The following is an 8,650-nucleotide window of genomic DNA, read 5'->3' as shown; positions in this document are numbered from 1 at the left end:
GGGAGGGGAGGGCAGAGGAGGGGGAGAGAGAGGGGGAGAGAGAGAGAGACAGCAAGAAAAAAATAGAGATCATCCAACCCGAGAACACATCTCCTGTTCAGTGTCAAACAAGCCTCAGATCGGATTCCTATCGCAGCCTCGATGCAGATGATCTTCTAACAGATGAGAAAGATGAAGATTTTGAAGAGGAGCATGATGATGACCCTGCAGCTCTTCTTGCATCCCTTGAAAAAATTAAAAAAGAAAGAGCTGATGAGCAGACCAGGAAGGAACGAGAAAGAACAAAAAGCTGAAGAAGAGAGGGTTCGGATACAAAACATTCTAAGGAGAAACGCTGTCATTCATGTCACTCATCTTCCCCGGCCTCAGGCTAACGTCACAGTGAAAGAAGATGGGATGAGGATGTTGTCTTCAAGAACGGTGCAAACGGCGGCGGAGATGATCAGAAGAGCCACACAGATTCGTGAATGGCACACTGCAATCTGACTTGCACGGAAAGGTTCACGGAGAAATAAGTCATGTAATTCTACATGCTTCATGACATTCTGTAGAAAATGAAGGATTAGTTTGATTATTTTTCTTCCCCACCATCTAAGTTGTGCATAGGTCTCCCTCATTTTGAGCGCCAAAATATCTTGTCCTTTGATGATAAATTATGTGATGATGAACATGGGAACAGGGGTAACACAGTTTCCATTCCCTGAGTGTTTCCAGTCACCTGCTCTGTGGACTTCTGAGTTATCTGTTTCCCCTGCTGATTGATGAGATATATGTCCTATGTAAGACGAATAGATTCTTTGGGTTTATCCTCATTTGGTCTTGAATTGTAGTATGGACAAATAAGTTAATTGGTTATGTGTTGTCTTAGCTCTATGTACTTGCTTATGAGCTTGGGGATATTATTTTAATGTTCATTGTATATTATGTTTTATGTAGTATTATTATATATGTATATATATTATATATACTATGTAACATTGGTAATGGGGCAATGCATTAATGCATAAAGCACGTAAGATATTAAGTTTGTAAAGTGGTAGGATAGATGAATGCAGTATTGGTGACAGAAGTTTAATTGGAATTACAGCTTTGGGTGCAGGTGGTAGATCTGTGAGCTTCTTGCTTTATTTTGATGTCCCAGGGAGATGAATTCCCCAGTTTTGGTTTATAAAACCACAGTAACCTGATACTACAAAGACTCATCATTTTAGTAGTTTCTTGTTAATGGTATAAAGATTAAAATAATAGGACAAAAAAGTGCCTCCTGGCTGGCTTGGAGACCTGGGTTCAATTTCATCAGGGTGTCGTGTGTCTCACGGTCTTTTCCATGCTCGAATGTTTGGGGCTGTGGAGCCGAAGCCCGGGGCCCTGCCTCTGACCTGACTGACCTGAGGCTGGTCGTCCTCAGAGTCCGATGGAAAGCACAGGCTTTGCCTCTGCCCTAGTCACGTCTCTTCCTCAGAGGGAAGGCCCAGCCACATCCCTGTCTTCTCTCAGAAAGGGTTTCTGCCTGCTGGATGGCAAAGGGGCCTGGACCAGACTGGAGGGAAATAGTGCTCTTTTCACTTTTGGCAATGGAGGACTTGTATGGCTGTGTGTGTAAGATTTCCAACCATTTGTGGACTAATAATTTCTGTAAAATATAGCAAAAATAAAATACCAGAGAAATGAAAAAGAAAAAGCAAAGACATACAAAACATCAGCTCTGATTTTTGTTGTTGTGGTTGTTATTTGTTTTTGTTTTTTGAGATAGGGTCTTGGTAGGTGGCCCAGCCTACCCCTGAACTCACAATTCTGCGTTCTCAGCCTCCTGAGTGCATTACAGTCATGTGCCACCAGGCCTGGCTTCAGCTCTGCCTTTTAAAATTAGGTTTGATGATTATTAAATTGCTCTGAAAATGGTTATAATCCTTTCTAAACAGTTTCCATGCTTTTCTTGTTGCGAACCAGTAACAGATCGAGGGTGGGTGACAGTCTGTGGGCAGCTCTGGTCCCCACTGGCTTCTCTTGTTCCCTCCCCCTGCCCTGTGGGGGTAGCCAAGCTCTGGTCTTTGCATAGAGGGTGGGGGCACTGGTGGGCTGAGAGTAGGCAGTGGAGCTTTCTTGTCAGTAGAGCGAAATAGGGGGCAGATGGCCCAACCCGAGTTGGATATAGATTCTATCATTAAGGGGTTCTTAGATAGCCATTTGGGCGCTTAGATAGCAATTCCAGCTGAGTTTGGGTATAGCTGGATGGAATCTACAGAAAGGCAGCATTGGAAAATCTAGGAAGAGGAGCTGTGAGGGTAGTGCTATGGGGCCTAGGAGGCGGGTCCATGGGCTTTCATTTAGGGCCGCCGCGGTTGACATGGCTCAGCTCCCTCAGTCTCTGCTTCTTGGCCTAAATTGTTAAGAGAGAGAGTCCGTGGATTCAGTGTGGGAAAAAGTCCAACTCGGTCCAATTAATGGTGGGCCAAGAAAAGGGGTCTCCGAGCCTGCCCTCTCTTTCCCAGAGGCAGAGGAACCCGGCTCTCCAAGGACAAAGGTGATGTCAGGCAGGGGACAAGGGCAGCTCTTGGTGGAAGCTACTGCCCGTGGAAGGTTCCCAACAATGCGCCACTTGGTTTAATCATGAAATTGCAGGGACAAATTCCTGGCACTGCCCTACGCAATCAGCTCATCCCTGGGTCTAAGTGGGTTGAAATGTTGCTTCCTTGCTCCTGGGGTAGCTGCTCACTTAGCAAACAAGAGTCTCCACGGAAGGCACTGACCTGTGATTTATGTGTCATAAAAGGGCCAGGGTGTTTGATGCTTATACTTTTCCGCTTGAGAAGAAACATTAAATGTAAGCTAATGGACGATCGGCTTCTAATGCGGCTGCTACTTGCTGGGTGCTGCACAGGAGAGCTCCAATGCAGCCCGGTTCCCAGCAGGGCCAAGCTGATGTTCACCCTGCAGATCTCACGGATGCTGCAGCAACCTCAACCCTCAGGGGCAGAACTGAAAGGTCTGGAAGTTGTTGTGTTCCTTTCTGGACCCACACTGAACGTCTGTTGTCATGAAGGTGTTTTACACGCAACTCTTCAGAGTTAAAATCCTAATGTGAAGCAGAAATTCAAGTTCATGCCATCATTTAAAATGATAGCCGGGCGTGGTGGCGCACGCCTGTAATCCCAGCACTTGGGGAGCTGAGGCAGGAGGATCGCTGTGAGTCCCAGGTCAGTCTCAACCACGTAGAGAGACCCTGTCTCAAAAAACCAAAAACAGCAAAAAAAGTTAAACAAGCCATAGTTCTAGATGAAAGGCCTCCTTAACATTTTACCGAACAATTTCTTTCAGAAGCAGGGTCCCTTTGAATCCAGAACCTGACCTATTTCCCTTAAATTCACAGGCGGTTTCCCGGTAGGTTGGCTCTGGGTCTTTACCAGAAGCAGACTCTAGGTGGCACTGCAGTGCAATTTTAGGGACCTACAAAGCCCAAAGTGCACAAACCCGAACAGATTTGGTGCTCAGAGAAGTTGAAACCTTTAAGGACAGGAGTACAAATATTATCACTTACAGGTTCCTATAGAAGTCTCGGGGCCACACAGTCCTTTCAAGTGACTAAATGGCTAACTGGCAAAGATGGCGTGGAAGGGAATATGTACCTACGGGTTTGCAAAGTTTTGACACAAGTAAGACTCTCCCATTGTTTTATGAGCACCGGAGGTAAGAGGGCAGTGAGAGACAGAATGAAAAGCCTGAGAAAACGGTAAGAATGAAATGGAAAGAAAAATTTTTTTTGAGAGGGTCTTGCTATGAAGCCAGACTGGCCTGGAACTCATTATGTAGCCCAGGCTGGCCTTGAGCTCTTGACTACCTTCCTGTCTCAGCTTCCTGAATGCTGGGACTTCAGGTGTGAGGCACCACACCCAGCTTGAAATGGATTTTTTGGTGATCATTGTTATTGCTTTATTTTTAAGGAGAATATGTTCTGAAGTGCATGGATTTCCTCTGGGGTTTTATTCCCACCTGACCATTGAATTAATAAAAGTAATTAATAATTAGAATATAATAGTGAATCACTCTAACAGATGAGTGATAAAATGAACGAAGAAAGCAAAACTAAGAAACATCATAGCATGTCTCTTCTCATAGGCTGCAGACTCTAACATTTGGGCTTATGTTAGTTTTATAAAGTCAAGATTAACTTTGCCTACCAGATTTTCATGATTTGGGAGGTATACATAAGGTGATTACTCAAACCTCATTTATCCAACATTATCAAGGATTCTTTCGATCTACTTCTTTTTTTTTTTTTTTTTGAGACAAAGTCTCACTATGTAGTTGAGATTGCTTTGGAACTCACTGTGTAGACCAGGCTGGTCTTGAACACGCAGCGATCCTCCTGCCTCAGCCTCCCAAATGCTGGGATTACAGGCATGCACCACCAGGCCCGGCTTCTCCTGTTTCTAATGGTGCTCTCAGTCAGCCCTTTTATAACGAAATGTGATGCCTGGACCAATGGCATTATCTGAAACGTGATAGAAATGCAAATTCTGGAACCCCATTCCACACCTCCTAAATCAAACTCTGGGGATGGGGCTTAGCTGTCTAGTTTAGCCAGTCCTCCACCTGATTCTGATGCATGTTGATGTTTGGGTACATCTCCTTGAAAGAATCCCTCAAATCTCACATGTAGGGGAAAGGGAAAACAGATAGGTTGTTCAATAAACATCTGAGCCCTTACTGAGTGTTAGCAGTGTGGTAAGTACTGAGGTTATGAAAAAAAGTGATTCTCCTCTCAATCTGTTTACAGTTTAGTGGGAAAACAGGAACACCTACAACTACCCAAGGGAAGTAATTCTGCCTAGAAAGGAGGGAGGAGAGAGGATTATAGGGTGACAAGGGATACTAGGCCAGAATCTTAAAGGATAAGATTTAATGAGGCAGAGAAGAGCTTGCAAGATTTTGAAAGTTGCCTTCCATATTTGCCAAAGAAGAATCTGTCCACCTCAAAGAATGAAGGAACCAAGCATGTTAAGAGAGCTTGTCTGAATTTTCCTTCTCCTACCATTTGGTTAAAGCTGTGGTATTTGCATGTCATTTATTAATAGGGAAAAATGTGTCTATCCTTGGATTTTCATTCAATGAAGTAATGCTGACAAATCTCTGAAGAAAAGAGTGACTCAGGAGTATTGTACCCAGCCAAAATGTTGCTCAAATGTAAAGACAACAGGTAAACATTTTCATGTATTAACAAACTCGAGTTGTAGAATGTACAAATACCTTTAAGAGAAAAACATTACTCAATAGAAGATTAAGCCTTGTAAAAGCTAAATAAAAATAAAGGACCAAGAAATGGGATAGTCACAGTGAAAGAGAATTTAATCCATTTAAATATCAGAACAAAGTTTAAACAAAAGTAGACATTATTATTATTATTTTTTTAAGTAGACATTATTTTAACAGGATAGAAAATCAGTGTTATGGGGGGCTGTGGATGGAAGTGTGAGAGTACTAATTTCCTGATCTTTCTTGGCAGGAAGACTGATTTTTAAAAATGAATAATCTCTTTATTTTTTAAAAAAGTTTTCTTTTTAACTTAGTTCTCTTATGAAATAATACCTTTTATGGCCCAAACCCACATTTATCTGAATTTTTTTGTCCTTTACTTCACTTACATTTTGTCCTTTGCTTATAATTCTTTTTATTTTATTAATTAAGACTAGATTTTACAACTTTTGAAAGATTAAAGCTAGGTAAGGTGGTATAATTTGATATTGTTTAGCTTATTTCCCACCTATCCAATTGCCAATTCATCTTTCTAAATTTCTACCTCTTTTATTCTCATGGCTTGAACTCCCCTACTTACTCTAGATGCTAAAATATTTATCTTAATCCCTGATGCCTCTTCTGAATTTCAGGATTAAATATCCAGGAGGCCACTGCACAGCTCCCCTTTGCTCTCCAATGCTATTTTTCAACGTTTTTAAAACCAGATTCATTTTCTTCGTCTTCCAAATCCGAATTTGTTGATTCTCCTATTCTTCCATATTTCCTGTTTCAGTCCATGATTAGCCATCAACTCATTCAAACCAGACACTTGGAACCATCCCAGATTCCTTACCTTTGTTTCATCTTCTCCACACAATCATCCATCAATTTCTCACCCAAGCCAGAAACTTGGAGCCAACCTTGAGTCTCACCTCCCTTCCTCCTTCCCATCTAACCAATCAACAAATTGCTTGCTAAACATTCAGTTTTTTTTTCCCCTCTTTTCTCTATTGACCTACAGTATAATCTCCCCAGGGACTTGGACAGCTGCTTCTTACCTGCTCTGTAGGTCTCCTTAGCATTTTTCCATTTAATCCATTGTTTATATTTTTGCCAGAATGAGATATAAGTTGATCTTGTTACTCTTTGGCTAACATCCTTCAGTGGTCCTTACTTCTCTTATTTCTTTGAGGATAAATCTGAGGTTGCTGAGCATCGGAGGTTACTCAAATGTATAATGGACTTATGCATTTACATTTAGCCTCTGCTATGGGCAGAACTTCTGGTCTTTCTGCCTACCATTCCCTTGTGGCCTTCATGGCCTACACATTATCTGTTCATTTATTGAAACACAGCTCAAGAGTCACAGGAAGACTTCTAGACTTTGGAATAAGTTTGTTTTCTCCATACTCTGTAGTGCCCTTCACATACATTGCAGGTTTCTCTACCATAGGAATTTGTGTGGGGTGTGTGTGTGTGTGTGTGTGTAATCATAGTGCCTGTTATACATCATGGCACACAGTAGGCTCACAAAGATACTTGAAGTGAATGAACAATTTTGGTCCATCTTTCTATTGACTACCAAATATACTTCTCTCCCTTAGGTACAATTGGATAAACACTGCCAAATTCAATAGGGCTCCATTTTTCTGAACTCTGGGAAGACTGCCTTCTTTCTGTGGACTCGTTCTTTCTTCAGATATGTTAATCCTATTGATTAAATTACAGCTTTCTTTTAGGACAATCACATTCCAGTCATGCCTCTTTAGGCGGCATCCTAGGCTCCTTAATTGGATTTCTCCTTTCATTCATTAATTCATTTATTCTACTCATAGAAGTCTGCATATTCCGAGGCATCTATTAGGTTTTCAGTAAAACAGTGTCCTTTGTATTTTTGGCCTTCAGTGTGCAGTACAAACTGGGATGCTTTAGTGGGTGGGATGGGTAGATGCCAATGACAGGCAAGGGCAGGAGTCCTTATATACTGAGTCCCATCCCAGGGAACTCCTTTAAATTCTTGAGAACAGCCCAGTGTAGAGGTGAATAGCTCTGGTTTTAAGTGAGGCAGATTTGCTTTTTTTTGCTGGGGGGATTGAACCTAAGGCCTTTGCACTGAGCTGCATCCTGTCCCTAAGTCACCAAGTTCCCTGTGCTAGGTTTGAACTTGTGATCCTTCTGTCTCAGCCTCCCAGAGTGCTGGGATTACAGTTATGTGCCATCGTGCCTGGTTTAGATCTGGTTTTGAATGTCGAGTCATCAGTTTAATGGACCACTTTCTTCCGAAAAGCTCTTTGTTGAAGGAAGGTAATAGTAGACCAACTTTCTAGAGTTGTTTGGGAATTAAAAGAAACAGCATGGAAAGGTGTGAGGCAGGTGATCAGTGTTCCACCTCGACAACCTTCTTCTCCTCCTCACTTCATGGTCGTGGTGCTCCGAGTCTGGACTCAGTTGGCCATTCTTTGGGCCCTCCTGTTCTCAGGATGTGATTTATTTGACAGTGATGGGAGCCTGAGAAAGACCTTGTGGATGTTCCAGATGCTGGTTGCCTTTTTCTGCTTCCTCTGTTAGGAAATGCTTTGTGTTTTTCGGGACACTGTTTATACAGGGATTATTTAGCATTTTTATTCTCTGAAGGTGCTGGCATAGCTTCAGTCTGTAATTCTAAAGAGAAGGCATTTAGCTGTGCTTTTCTTTGTTTGTTGGGAACATTTCTGTAGATAAGCACCCTGCACAGTAAATAAACTGCATTGTTATTACATTGCCTAGCAATTTACCTGTAACAGACGGCTGTGCCTGCTATAATGACATGATAGCTAATCCATACCCCTGCATGATTTTATCTCCAACTGGAGCAGCCTGGCTAGTTTAAAGGGGATGCCCTCAGGGACCAGTGTGGGGAACCAGCTGTGGTTTCTGTGCGTGAGTGTTTGGCAGGAGGCTCACCAAAATGTCCAGCCCCAGATTTTGAACGAGTGCTTAATTTCAGTATCAATTACCATAAGCTTCCCACAAGTAGGTTTTACCTAAAGCTTCTGTGGAAAAGCAGTTTGATTTAATTAAGGAAGTCTCTCAGTCCTCTAGTCTGTGGTTAATACAGACGATAATTTTTTTTTTTCTTATTGCATTAGAAGTTCCAGATCATCCAACTTGCCTTAAAAGTAAATAATAATTGCCTTTGGCGACCCACAAATAATACTTTCATCTATTAAACTTCCTGTATGCTTTTTGATAAAGCTCTCAAAATGACATTATTAGATCCAAGGGCAAGGACTATTTTATAGCTCTATAAAATTAGTTGGATGCCATTTACCAAACACCAAGATAAGTTACAGTATGACCATTATTTTCAAACTACAGAACTGGACTTTGAATTGTACCTTCTTTCTTGGAGTTTTTTTTTTTTTTTTTTTTTTTT

At 41.8% G+C, this 8,650-nt stretch overlaps 1 pseudogene; it reads left to right on the top strand.

Annotated features, from left to right (window-relative positions):
- The window catches only part of LOC104868726, a 3,387-nt pseudogene extending 315 nt beyond the window's left edge, over positions 1 to 3,072 (top strand).
- The last annotated feature ends 5,578 nt before the right edge of the window (positions 3,073 to 8,650 follow it).

The sequence above is a fragment of the Fukomys damarensis genome, unplaced genomic scaffold, assembly GCF_012274545.1.
Source record: "Fukomys damarensis isolate Sample0158 unplaced genomic scaffold, DMR_v1.0_HiC HiC_scaffold_17, whole genome shotgun sequence".
Lineage (NCBI taxonomy): Eukaryota > Metazoa > Chordata > Mammalia > Rodentia > Bathyergidae > Fukomys > Fukomys damarensis.
The sequence above is the reverse complement of the archived record's forward strand: the minus strand, read 5'-3'. Positions and strand labels throughout refer to the sequence as shown.